Raw genomic sequence first — 12,243 nt, forward strand, 5'->3', positions numbered from 1 at the left:
TAGGACCCCTAGGGACATATGTCATCATTTAATGGCTCAACTGAGGTCATACATCACCCTATAACACCCTTTGACCCATAAGAATGATTCTAATATGTCTCTAAGGGTCCTAAGACCCCTAGGGACATATTTTATCATATGTCATCATGTAATAGGTCGAAGGGGATCATAGGTCAACCAATGACCCCCTTTCAACCATAAGAATTATTCTAATATGTCTTTAAGGGTCCTAGGACCCCTAGGGATATATGTCATCATTTAATGGGTCGAAGGGGATCATAGATCAACCTATGACACCACTCAACCTATATGAAGCATTCTAATATGTCCCTAGGTGTCCTAGGACCCCTAGGGACATATGTCATATTTAATAGCTCGAAGGGGGTCATAGGTCAACCTATGACCCCCTTTGATCCATAAGAATGATTCTAATATCTCCTTAGGGGTCCTAGGACCCCTAGGGACATATGTCATCAAGTAATTTGTCAAAAGGGGTCATAGGTCAACCTATGACCCCCTTTGACCCATAAGAACGATTCTAATATGTCCCTAGGGGTCCTAGGACCCCAATGGACATATGTCCCTTTGACCCATATGAAGCATTCTAATATGTTTGTAGGGATCCTAAGGACATATGTTGTCATGTAATGGTTCGTAGGTGATCATAGGTCATCCTATGACCCCCTTGGACTCATAAGAATGATTCTAATATGTTCCTAGGGGTCCTAGGACGCCTAGGGACATATGTTGTCATTTAATGAGTAAAAGGGGGTCATAGGTCATCCTATGACCCCGTTTGACCCATATGAAGCATTCTAATATGTCGCTAGGGGTCTTAGGACCCCTAGGGACAAATATCATCATATAATGTGTCGAAGGTGGTCATAGGTCAACCTATGACTTCCTTTGACACATACAAATTATTCTAATATGTTCCTAGTGGTTCTAGGATCCCTAAGAACATATGGCATTATTTAATGGGTCGATGGGGGTCATAGGTCAACCTATGACATGCTTTAATCCATATGAACGATTCTAATATGTCCCTACCGGTCCTAGGACCCGTAGAGATATATGTTGTCATGTAATGGTTCAAAAGGGGTCATAGGTCAACTTATGACCCCCTTTGACCCATATGAAAGATTCTAATATGTCCTTAGGGGTCCTAAGACTCCTAGGGACATATGTCATCATTTAATGTGTCATGAACAATTTCAAGAAGTCCCTAGGGATCCTAAGACCCCTAGGGACATATGTTGTCATGTAATGGGTTGAAAGGGGTCATAGGTTAACCTATGATCCCCTTTGACCTATAATAATGATTCTAATATGTCCCTAGGGGTCCTAGGACACCTAGGGACATATGTTGTCATTTAATGGGTCGAAGGGGGTCATAGGTCAACCTATGACTTCCTTTGACCCATATGAATGAATTTAATATATTCCTAAGGGTCCTAGGACCCCTAGGGACATATGTCATCATGTAATATGTCGAAGGCAGTCATAGGTTAATCTGTGACCCCCTTTGAGCCATAAAAATGATTCTAATATGTCCTTAGGTGTCCTAGGGCCCCTACGGAGATATGTCATCATTTAATGGGTTGAAGTAGGTCATATGTCAACCTATGACCCCCTTTGACCCATATGAAACATTCTAATATGTCCTTAGGGGTCCTAGGACCCCTATGGACATATGTCGTCAAGTAATAGGTCGAAGGGGGTCATAGGTGACCCGATAACCACCTTTGACTTATTAGAAAGATTCTAATATGTTTCTAGGGGTCTTAGGACCCCTAGGGTCATATGTCATCATGTAATGGGTTGACCTATGACCCCCTTTAACCCATAAGAACAATTCTAATATGTCCTTAGGGGTCCTAGCACCCATAGGGACAAATGTCATCATTTAATGGGTTGAAAGGGGCATAGGTCAACCTATGACCCCCATTGATCCATAAGAACGATTCTAATATGTCCCTAGGGGTCCTAGGACCTGTAGGGACATATGTAGTCATTTAATAGGTCAAATGGGATCATTGGTAAACCTATGACCCCCTTTGACTCATATCAATGATTCTAATATGTCCCTAGGGATCTTAGGACCCCTTGGGACATATGTCATCATGTAATGGGTCAAACGGGGTCATAGGTCAACCTATGACCCCCTTTAACCCATATGAATGATTCTAATATGTTCTTAGAGATCCTAGGACCCCTGGAGACATATGTCATCATGTAATGGGTCAAAGATTCTAATATGTCCCTAGGGGTCCTAGGGATATATATTGTCATTTAATGGGTCGAAGGGGGTCATAGGTCAACCTATGACCCCCTTTGACCTATATGAAGCATTCTAATATGTTCCTAGGGGTCCTAGGACCCTTAGGGACATATGTCATCATGTAATGGGTTAGAGGGGGTTAGAGGTCAACCTGTGACCCCTTCTGACCCATAAGAATGATTGTAATATGTCCCTAGGGGTCCTAGGACCCCTAGCTATGTATGTTATCATTTAATGGGTCGAAGGGGGTCATAGGTCAACCTATGACACCCTTTGACCCATATGAAGCATTCTAATATGTCCTTAAGTGTCCTAAGACCCCTCGGGACATATGTCATCATGTAATGTGTCGAAGTGAATCATAAGTCAACCTATGACCCCCTTTGACCCATAAGAATGATTCTAATATGTCCCTAGGGGTCCTAAAGCCTCTAAGGACATATGTTGTCATGTAATGGGTCGAAGGGGGTCATAGGTCACCCTATGAGCCCCTTTGATCTATAAGAATGATTCTAATATGTCCCTAGGGATCCTAGGACCCCTAGAGACATATGTTATCTAATGGATCAAGCGGGGTCATAGGTCAACCTATGACCCCCTTGGACCCATGTAAAGCATTCTAATATGTCCCTAGGGGTCCTAGGACCCTTAGGGACATATGTCATCATGTAATGTGTTGAAGGGGGTCATAGTTCACCCTATGACCCCCTTCAAACCATATGAAAGATTCTAATATGTCCCTAGGGGTCTTAGGCCTTGTAGGGACATATGTCATCGTGAAATGTGTCGCAAGGGGTCATATGTCACCCTATGATCCCTTTTGACCTATATGAATGATTCTAATATGTCCCTAGGGGTCTTAGGACCCCTAAGGACATATGTCATCGTGGAATGTGTTGAAGGTGGTCGTAGGTCACCCTATGACCCCCTTCGAACCATATGAATGATTCTAATATGTCCCTAAGGGTCCTAGGACCCCTAGGGACAAATGTCATCTTGTAATATGTCGAAAGGGTTCATAGGTCATCTTGTGACCCCTTTCGACCCATATAGACTATTCTAATATGTCCCTAGGGGTCCTAGGATCTCTTAGGGACATATATCATCATGGAATGTGTCGAAAGGGGTCATAGGTCATCATGTGAGCCCTTTCGACCCATATAAATGACTCCACTAGAAATTATATAGTAAAAATAATAATAATATAGTATAACAATCATATATATCATAATAATAATAACATAATATATTATTATATATTAATAATATAAGTCATAATATTAATAATATATTATAGATTATAATTTACATATGATAATAATAATAATAATATATTATAGATTATAATTTATATATGATGATAATAATAATATGTATTAATAACATATATATAATATATTACGTTATTATATTTAATAAAAATATAGTAAAAATAATAATAATAATAAACATAATACATTATTATATATTAATAGATTATATATTATATCTTTACGTTACGTTATATATATATATATATATATATATATATATATATATATATATATATATATATATATATATATATATATATATATATATATATATATATATATATATATATATATATATATATATATAGATTATATATTATTTTATATATAATAGTTATGTTATTATATTAAATATTTATAGATTATATATTATATCTTTACATATTTCATAACTCGAATTAGTTATATCACTTACAAATTTGTTTTTCCCTCTAATTTTTGTGCCTCTTCCCTCCAATTTTTATGCCATCGATATCAGATATCAGATCTCATATCGGATATCTGATATGAGATCCGATATTCGATCTCATATCAGATATCCGATCTCAAATCAGATATCTGATAAGGCTTGGGCCTTACTTTCTACGTTTGGTGCCTGGATAGGTGAAAAAAAGTCAAAGCGGATTTTGAAGCACTTTTAGACATGTTCAAACTCTATTTTTTTCACATTGCCACTTTTTGGCACACCATGATCCTGCACATACTCATAAATGATTATAATATGTCCCTACAAGTCCTAGGACCCCTAGAGACATATGTTGTAATGAAATGTGTGAAAATGGGTCATAAGTTATCCTATGACCCCTTTTGACCTATATAAACAATTATAATTTGTTTCTAGGGGTCTTAGGACCCCTAGAGACACGTTCTATAATAAAATGTGTCAAAAGGGGTCATAGGACATCTTATGGCCCATTTCAACCCATATAAATGACTATAATATGTTCCTAGGGGTCTTACGACCCCTGGATACATATGTTGTAATGCAATGTGTTGAAAGGGGTCATAGATTATCCTTTGACCCTTTTCAACCTATATAAATTATTATAATATGTCCCTAGGGGTCTTGGGACCCCTAGAGACATATGTTGTAATAAAATGTGTCAAAAGGGGTCACAGGTTATCATATGACCCATTTTAACCCATATAAATGATTCTAATATGTTCCTAGGGGTCTTGGGACCTCTAGAGACATATTTTGTAATGAAATGTGTTGAAAGGGGTCATAGGTTATACTCTGACCCCTTTCAAACCATAGAAATGATTATAATCTGTCCCTAGGGGTCCTATGTCCCCTAGAGTCATATGTTGTAATGAAATATGTTGAAAGGGGTCATAGGTTATCCTATGACCCCTTTTGACCCATATAAACAATTATAATATGTCTGTATGGGTCATGGGACCCCTAGAGACATATATTGTCATGAAATGTGTCGAAAGGGGTAATAGGTTATCCTATGACCCCTTTTAACCCATTGAAACAATTATAATATGTCTTTAGGGGTCCTAAGACCCCTAGAGACATATGTTGTAATGAAATGTGTCAAAAGGGGTCATTAGTTATCGTATGATCCCTTTCGACCCATATAAACCATTATAATATGTCCCTAGGGGTCTTAGGACCCCTAGAGACATATGTTGTAATTAAATATTTCAAAAGGGGTCATAGGACATCTTATGGCCGTTTTGACCTATATAAATTATTATAATATGTCTCCAGGGGTCCTACGACCCCTAGATACATATGTTGTAATAAAATGTGTCGAAAAGGATCATAGGTTATCCTATGACTCCTTTCAACTCATATAAATGATTATAATATGTCCTTAGGGGTCCAAAGACCCCTAGTGACATATGTTGTAATGAAATGTGTTGAAAGGGACCTATGACCCCTTTCAGCCCATATAAATGATTCTAATATGTCCCTAGGTGTCCTGGGACCCCTAGCGACATATGTTGTCATGAAATGTGTCGAAAGGGGTCATAGGTTATACTATGACCCTTTTCAAACTAGAGAAATGATTATAATATGTCCTTAGGGGTCCTATGTCCCCTAGAGACATGTTGTAATGAAATATGTTGAAAGGGGTCATAGGTTATCCTATGACCATTTTCGACTCATTTAAATGATTCTAATATGTTCCTAGGGGTTATGGGATCTCCAGAAACATATTTTGTTTTGAAATGTGTCGAAAGGGATCATAAGTTATCCTATGACCCCTTTTGGCCCATATAATCTATTATAATATGTCCCTAGGGGTCCTAGGACCCCTAGAGACATATGGTGTAATGAAATGTGTCGAAAGGGGTCATAGGACATCCTATGGCCCATTTCGACCCATATAAATGATTATAATATGTCCCTAGAGGTCCTAGGACCCCTAGAGACATATGTTGTAATGATATGTGTTGAAAGGGGTCATAAGAATCCTATGACCCCTGCCGACCAATATAAACTATTATAATATGTCCCTAGAGGTCTTAGGACCCCTAGTGACATATGTTGTAGTTGAAATGTGTCGAAAGAGGTCATAGGACATCCTATGGCCCATTTCGACCCATAAAAATGATTATAATGTCCCTAGGGGTCTTATGACCCCTAAAGACATATGTTGTAATGAAATATGTTGAAAGGGGTCATAGGTTATCCTATGACCCCTTTCAACCCATATAAACAATTCTTATATGTCCTTAGGGGTCTTGAGACCCCTAGAGACATGTGTTGTCATGAAATGTGTCAAAAGGGGTCATAGGTTATCCTATGACCCCTTTCAACACATATAACTAATTATAATATGTCCCTAGGGGGTCCCTAGGGTCTTGGGACCACTAGAGACATATGTTGTAATGAAATATGTCAAAAGGGACCTATGACCCCTTTCGACCCATATAAATGATTCTAATATGTCTTTAGGGGTGTTGGGACCCCTAGAGACATATGTTATCATAAGATGTGTTGAAAGGTGTCATAGGTTATCCTATGATCCCTTTCGACCCATATAAATGATTATAATATGTTTTTAGGTTCCTAGAACCCCTAGAGACATATGTTGTCATGAATTGTGTCGAAAAGGGTCATAAGATAACCTATGACCTCTTTTGACGCATATAAATGATTATAATATGTCCCTAGGGGTCCTATGACCCTTAAAGACATATGTTGTAATAAAATATGTTGAAAGGGGTCATAGGTTATCCTATGACCCCTTTCAACCCATATAAATGACTCTTATATGTCCTTAGGGGTCTTGAGACCCCTAGAGACATGTGTTATCATGAAATGCGTCAAAACCTATGACCCCTTTCAACACATATAATTGATTATAATATGTCCCTAGGGGGTCTCTAGGAGTCTTAGGACCACTAGAGACATCTGTTGTAATGAAATATGTCAAAAGGGGTCATAGGTTATCTTATGACCCCTTTCGATCCATATAAATGATTCTAATATGTCCTTAGGGGTGTTGGGACTCCTAGAGACATATGTTATCATGAGATGTGTCAAAAGGTGTCATAGGTTATCCTATGACCCCTTTCGACCCATATAAATGATTATAATGTGTTCCTAAGTTCTTGGAACCCTTAGAGACATATGTTGTCATGAATTGTGTCAAAAAGGGTCATAGGATAACCTATGACCCCTTTTGACCCATATAAATGATTATAATATGTCCCTAGGGGTCATGAGAGCCCTAGAGACATATGTTGTAATGAAATATATCGAAAGAGGTCGTAGGTTATCCTATGACCCCTTTTGACCCATATAAACAATTATAATATGTCCCTAGGGGTCTTTGGACCCCTGAAGACATATGTTGTAATGAAATGTGTCGAAAAGGGTCATAGGTTATACAATGACCCTCTTCAAACGATAGAAATGATTGTAATATGTCCCTAGGGGTCTTATGACCGCTAGAGACATATGTTGTAATGAAATATGTCGAAAGGGATCATAGGTTATCCTATATCCCCTTTTGACCCATATAAATGATTACAATATTTCCCTAGGGGTCCTAGGACCCATAGAGACATATGTTGTAATGAAATGTGTCAAAAGGGGTCATAGATTATCCTATGACCCTTTTTGACCCATATAAATGATTATAATATGTCCCTAGGGGTCTTAGGACCCCTAGAGACATATGTTGTCATTTAATGGGTCAAAATAGGTCATAGGTTACCCTATGACCCCTTTCAACCCATTTAAACACATGATTTATGTCCCTAGGGTTTCTAGGACCCCTAAGAACATATATTGTCATATAATGTATTGAAAGGGGACATGGGATACTCTATGGTTCCTTTCGACTCATTCAAACATATGATATATTTTCCTAAGGGTTCTAGGACCCCTATCAACATATATTGTCATTTAATGGGTCCATTCAAATACATGATGATGTAGGTCCCCTAGGGACATACATGATGTGTTATAATTGGTAAAAAGGGGTCATAGGGCATGCCATGACACATTTCAACCTATTACATGATAAAATACATTCATAGGGTTTTTACGACCCCTAAGGACATATGTGTTGTGTTCCAATGGGTTGAATTGGTTTGATTGATATCCTATGACCCATTTCGACCCTTTACATAACAAAATATGTTCTTGTGGGTCCTAAGACCTCTAGGGACAAACATGTTGTGTTGAAATGGGTTGAAAGATTTCAATCAAATACATGACAACTTATGTCCCTAAGGATCCTAGGGCCCCTAGGGACATATATGTTGTGTTCCAATGGATAGAAAGGGGTAATAGGGTATCCTATGACCCCTAGGTACATACCTCTTATATTCAAATGGGTAGGGGTATTCTATGACCCTTTTCTACCCATTGAAACACAAGATATATGTCCCTAGGTATCCTTTGACCCTTAGGAAAATATCTTGTCATATAATGAGTCAAAATGGGTCATAGGGTATCCCATGACCTATTTGGACTCATTGGAACACATGTATGTCCCTATTGAGACTCGTAGGAACATATATAATCATATTCTTTATTAACTTAGGTTACTAATACATATAATATATTATAATAATATATATGATATATAATTAGGGTATCCCATGACCCATTTGGACTCATTGGAAGACATGTATGTCCCTAGGGGGACCCCTAGGAACATATATCATCATATAGTTTATTAACTTAGGTTAGTAATATATATGATATATAATTATATAATAATATATAATAAGTAATAAATATATATAAAATAATTATATAATAAATAATATTTTTATATAAAATAAGTAATAACTATATATAAATAATTATATAACAAATTATTATTATTATTTAATACCATATAATAAATTTTAGTAAATATATATAATAATTGGTCCCCTCAATTATGCTATAACTATATTATACTAGGACTTGATACAACTTAAAAATTGGTCCCCACTCCCTTTACATTTGAATTTGGTGCCATAATTTGGGAACATAAATTGGATACCCATTCTCAAATCGGATACTTGTTCTCAAATCAGATACTCATTCTCAAATCGGATACCCATTCTCAAATTAGATACCCGATTAGGCAATGTATTACATTTTTGGTTTGGTACTAGGATGGGTGGCAAAAAAGTCAAAGCGCATTTTGAAATACTTTTAGGTGTTTCAAAACTACATGTTTTTCATATCGCCACTTTTTGGCACACCATGATCCTACACATACCTGTTTATTTAGAGAGTGCAGCTCACTGGCCTCCTTCTTCAGCTACACTGATCAAAGATGTTTGGTGCTTTATCTCTAGGAGGCGATGTAACTTCATGATCACACCCTACAACTTATTTTCCCCAAGAAACAAGCTGCTGAGAAGCTCATTACAATCTTCTTCTCACCCTTACCCCCTAGGCGGGGTGTGAAGTAGCCCTTAGATACCTCCACCATTGTTCCCTTCAAATCCATGTGACCATGTAGGGCTTATTTTCATCCTCATCTTCATCTTCATCATTGTCATCCCACTAGCAGATTTCAAAGACAGCTACATGCTCTCCCCTGCCTGGGTCTGTATCCCACAGTGTTAGACTTCTTCTAGCATAGGAAGAACCCTTAGTTTGTGTCTCGTTTTTGGTTCTCTTTCTCTTTTGTTTGCTTCCCCAACCACTATTTGGTGGTTTTCTAGTTCTTTACTTCTTTTTTTGTAAGTTTTCAATCACATAGACCCTTGTTGATCTCTCGTTGGACATTAATAAATTTATCTTATCTTATCTTATCTTCTTATTTTTATATTACCCCATACTGAATCTAGAATATTTGAAGTCTTTTAAAACATTGTGATGAATCACCTTTAGTTTACATTTGTTTTCATTATCTCTTTTCTATTTTCCTGAAAACCAAGAATACAAATATTCTTCTTTAAAACTTAGAGGTGGTTTAGTGGCACATGTTGTATCCCCTAGCCACTAAATGTGTTGTAAGAGTTGTTACTTTCCTAAGTGTAAAATATTGGATCAAAAAAACCCAAGTTTTCCCACTTTTCCTAATGTGTTCTTTTTCAATACTTACCTATGGGTTCATGATTATTTCACATAGGCATTTCAGACACTTGTTAATTCTATGAGTAGTTGATGTCTTGTAATTGTGGGTGTCAAAATGGGTCTCCATAAATGAGCCAACACACTTCAATAAGTCATTGTATGCAAAATTAATCATAAATGGATATGAAATAATTTATAATGAGAAACCCAAGCATGTCGACCTATTGCCTTCTATCTAACAAGAATTTGAATTTCTGTTAGAACCAAGAGACTAAATGACTACAAACGCTGCTAAAAAAATGATTTATATGAGAATTCAACTAATCTACACTTTTGTGTTTCTTCAATGCAATAATATGAATTTATTCTAAATGATATGAAAAGAAAGTATTAATCCAATAAGTAAAGATAAATCTAATTTAAAATGAATACAATCAAGAACTAGAATGAAACAAGAAATCAACAATTTGGATGCACAATAGCTCTAGCAAGAATTTGGCTAAATATCCTTACTCAAATTGAACATAAAAAATGAGAGGCAAGAAGCCTACTTTATAGAAAACTAGATAAATTGATGGTCAAGGTTTAATTTAATGAACAGTGGAGATCAATCCATAATTGAGTGCAAACCAAGAAGTTTCTGTTTAAATGACTCCTTTTGAGAGATATAAGTAATTATTTACTCAAATAAGGTTGAGTCACCAACTTTGTTTCATTTTCCTAATTTATTAAATTGATTTATTCCCTTTCCTGAACTCAACTTGATTCCCTCAAACTTAGGAGAATATTTGAAGGTAATTGAATTTTCAATTGATTTTCTCAATTGATGAATATTAAAATTCACATAATTGATATTTTGAGAGATTTAATCTAATTAAATCAATTTAATTCCTTTTCATGTTTTTTGGCCAAGGGGAGTTGATTTTACTTAAAATGCTAGGATTTTAGATTAAAATTAATCAATTTGAAAGGGTTTAAATGCCAATTTATGTTGATATACGGGAATCAAATGAGGTTTAATTATTATTGCAAATTAAGGGTTTTATGTAATTGATACTCAGATCAAATAGAGAAAATGATCATGCCTTGTGGATTAGGATTTTTCAATCAATATTTGAGATTAAGAACAAATTGGTTTAGAAGACCAATTTTAGGGTATTAAAATAATTACCTCCTTAAGTTTTATCCTTGGACACAAAATATTTGGAACTTACTTTTTGTGTCCTTCTGGTTGGAATTTCTTACTTGACATCTGGTACATTTGGAATATTATCCTTTTAATACAAACAAGTTCAAATAGATTGGCATATTTTCAAGGTGGAGATTCTCTTCAACATTTGAAAATATACAAATATTACAATTTTTTACAAATATTCTATTGATTAGCATGTTTTTTTTTTTTTTTCTCTTTCTAAACATATTATTTATTCTAATGTTTTATTAAAAATATAGGTGCAATCTAACAAGTTTTCTTTGAAACTTTCAATTCTACTCGATCACTAGGGGAATGTAACATGCATTATAGCAGGATCTCCCCTATTTTCCTTATTGTCTTAGGGTCACTCACAACTTCATGTGCATTAATAAGGCTTGAGTCTTTCTACTCTTGGTAGCTAGGTAGTTCAATCATAAGATTGTCTCTCAGTGTGTAGAGGAGATAATGGAAAGTAGAATACATTGTAACCTATTTATAGTTCTCAACTACTCCACCTCTCATAGGTAGAGATCTTGGGAGGCCTTTTGGCGGAAATTCTAGTTAGTTTGATTCAAGCAAATTTTCTCTTCTAGCTTTAGTTATTTCTCTAAATCATAATGAGTAAGACAACAATAAATATGAAAAGGAATGGAAGCCTCTCGTAAAAACTCGAAGACCCTACTAATCTATAGGATAAAATCGAATGACTAGCTCCTATTATTATCTTGTAGTGACTAGTTATTATGTCTATTGACATCACAATTTTATTTTTCGTTTGATCTCTAGAATTGTAATTTCATATCCACCTACTTTTAATTGATGAATATTTTTTATTTTTATAAATAGTAATCAAGTAAATAATAAAAAATTAAACATGCTATTTAAAATTAACCACACTTGAAAATGAACCATAATTGTGATATTGCTATCAGGATTTAACCATGTGTGATTTTGAGTCAAA

The sequence above is a fragment of the Cupressus sempervirens genome, chromosome 10 (genome assembly GCF_028749045.1).
Source record: "Cupressus sempervirens isolate cs-2001-9-10 chromosome 10, ASM2874904v1, whole genome shotgun sequence".
In the NCBI taxonomy this organism is placed as follows: Eukaryota; Viridiplantae; Streptophyta; class Pinopsida; order Cupressales; family Cupressaceae; genus Cupressus; species Cupressus sempervirens.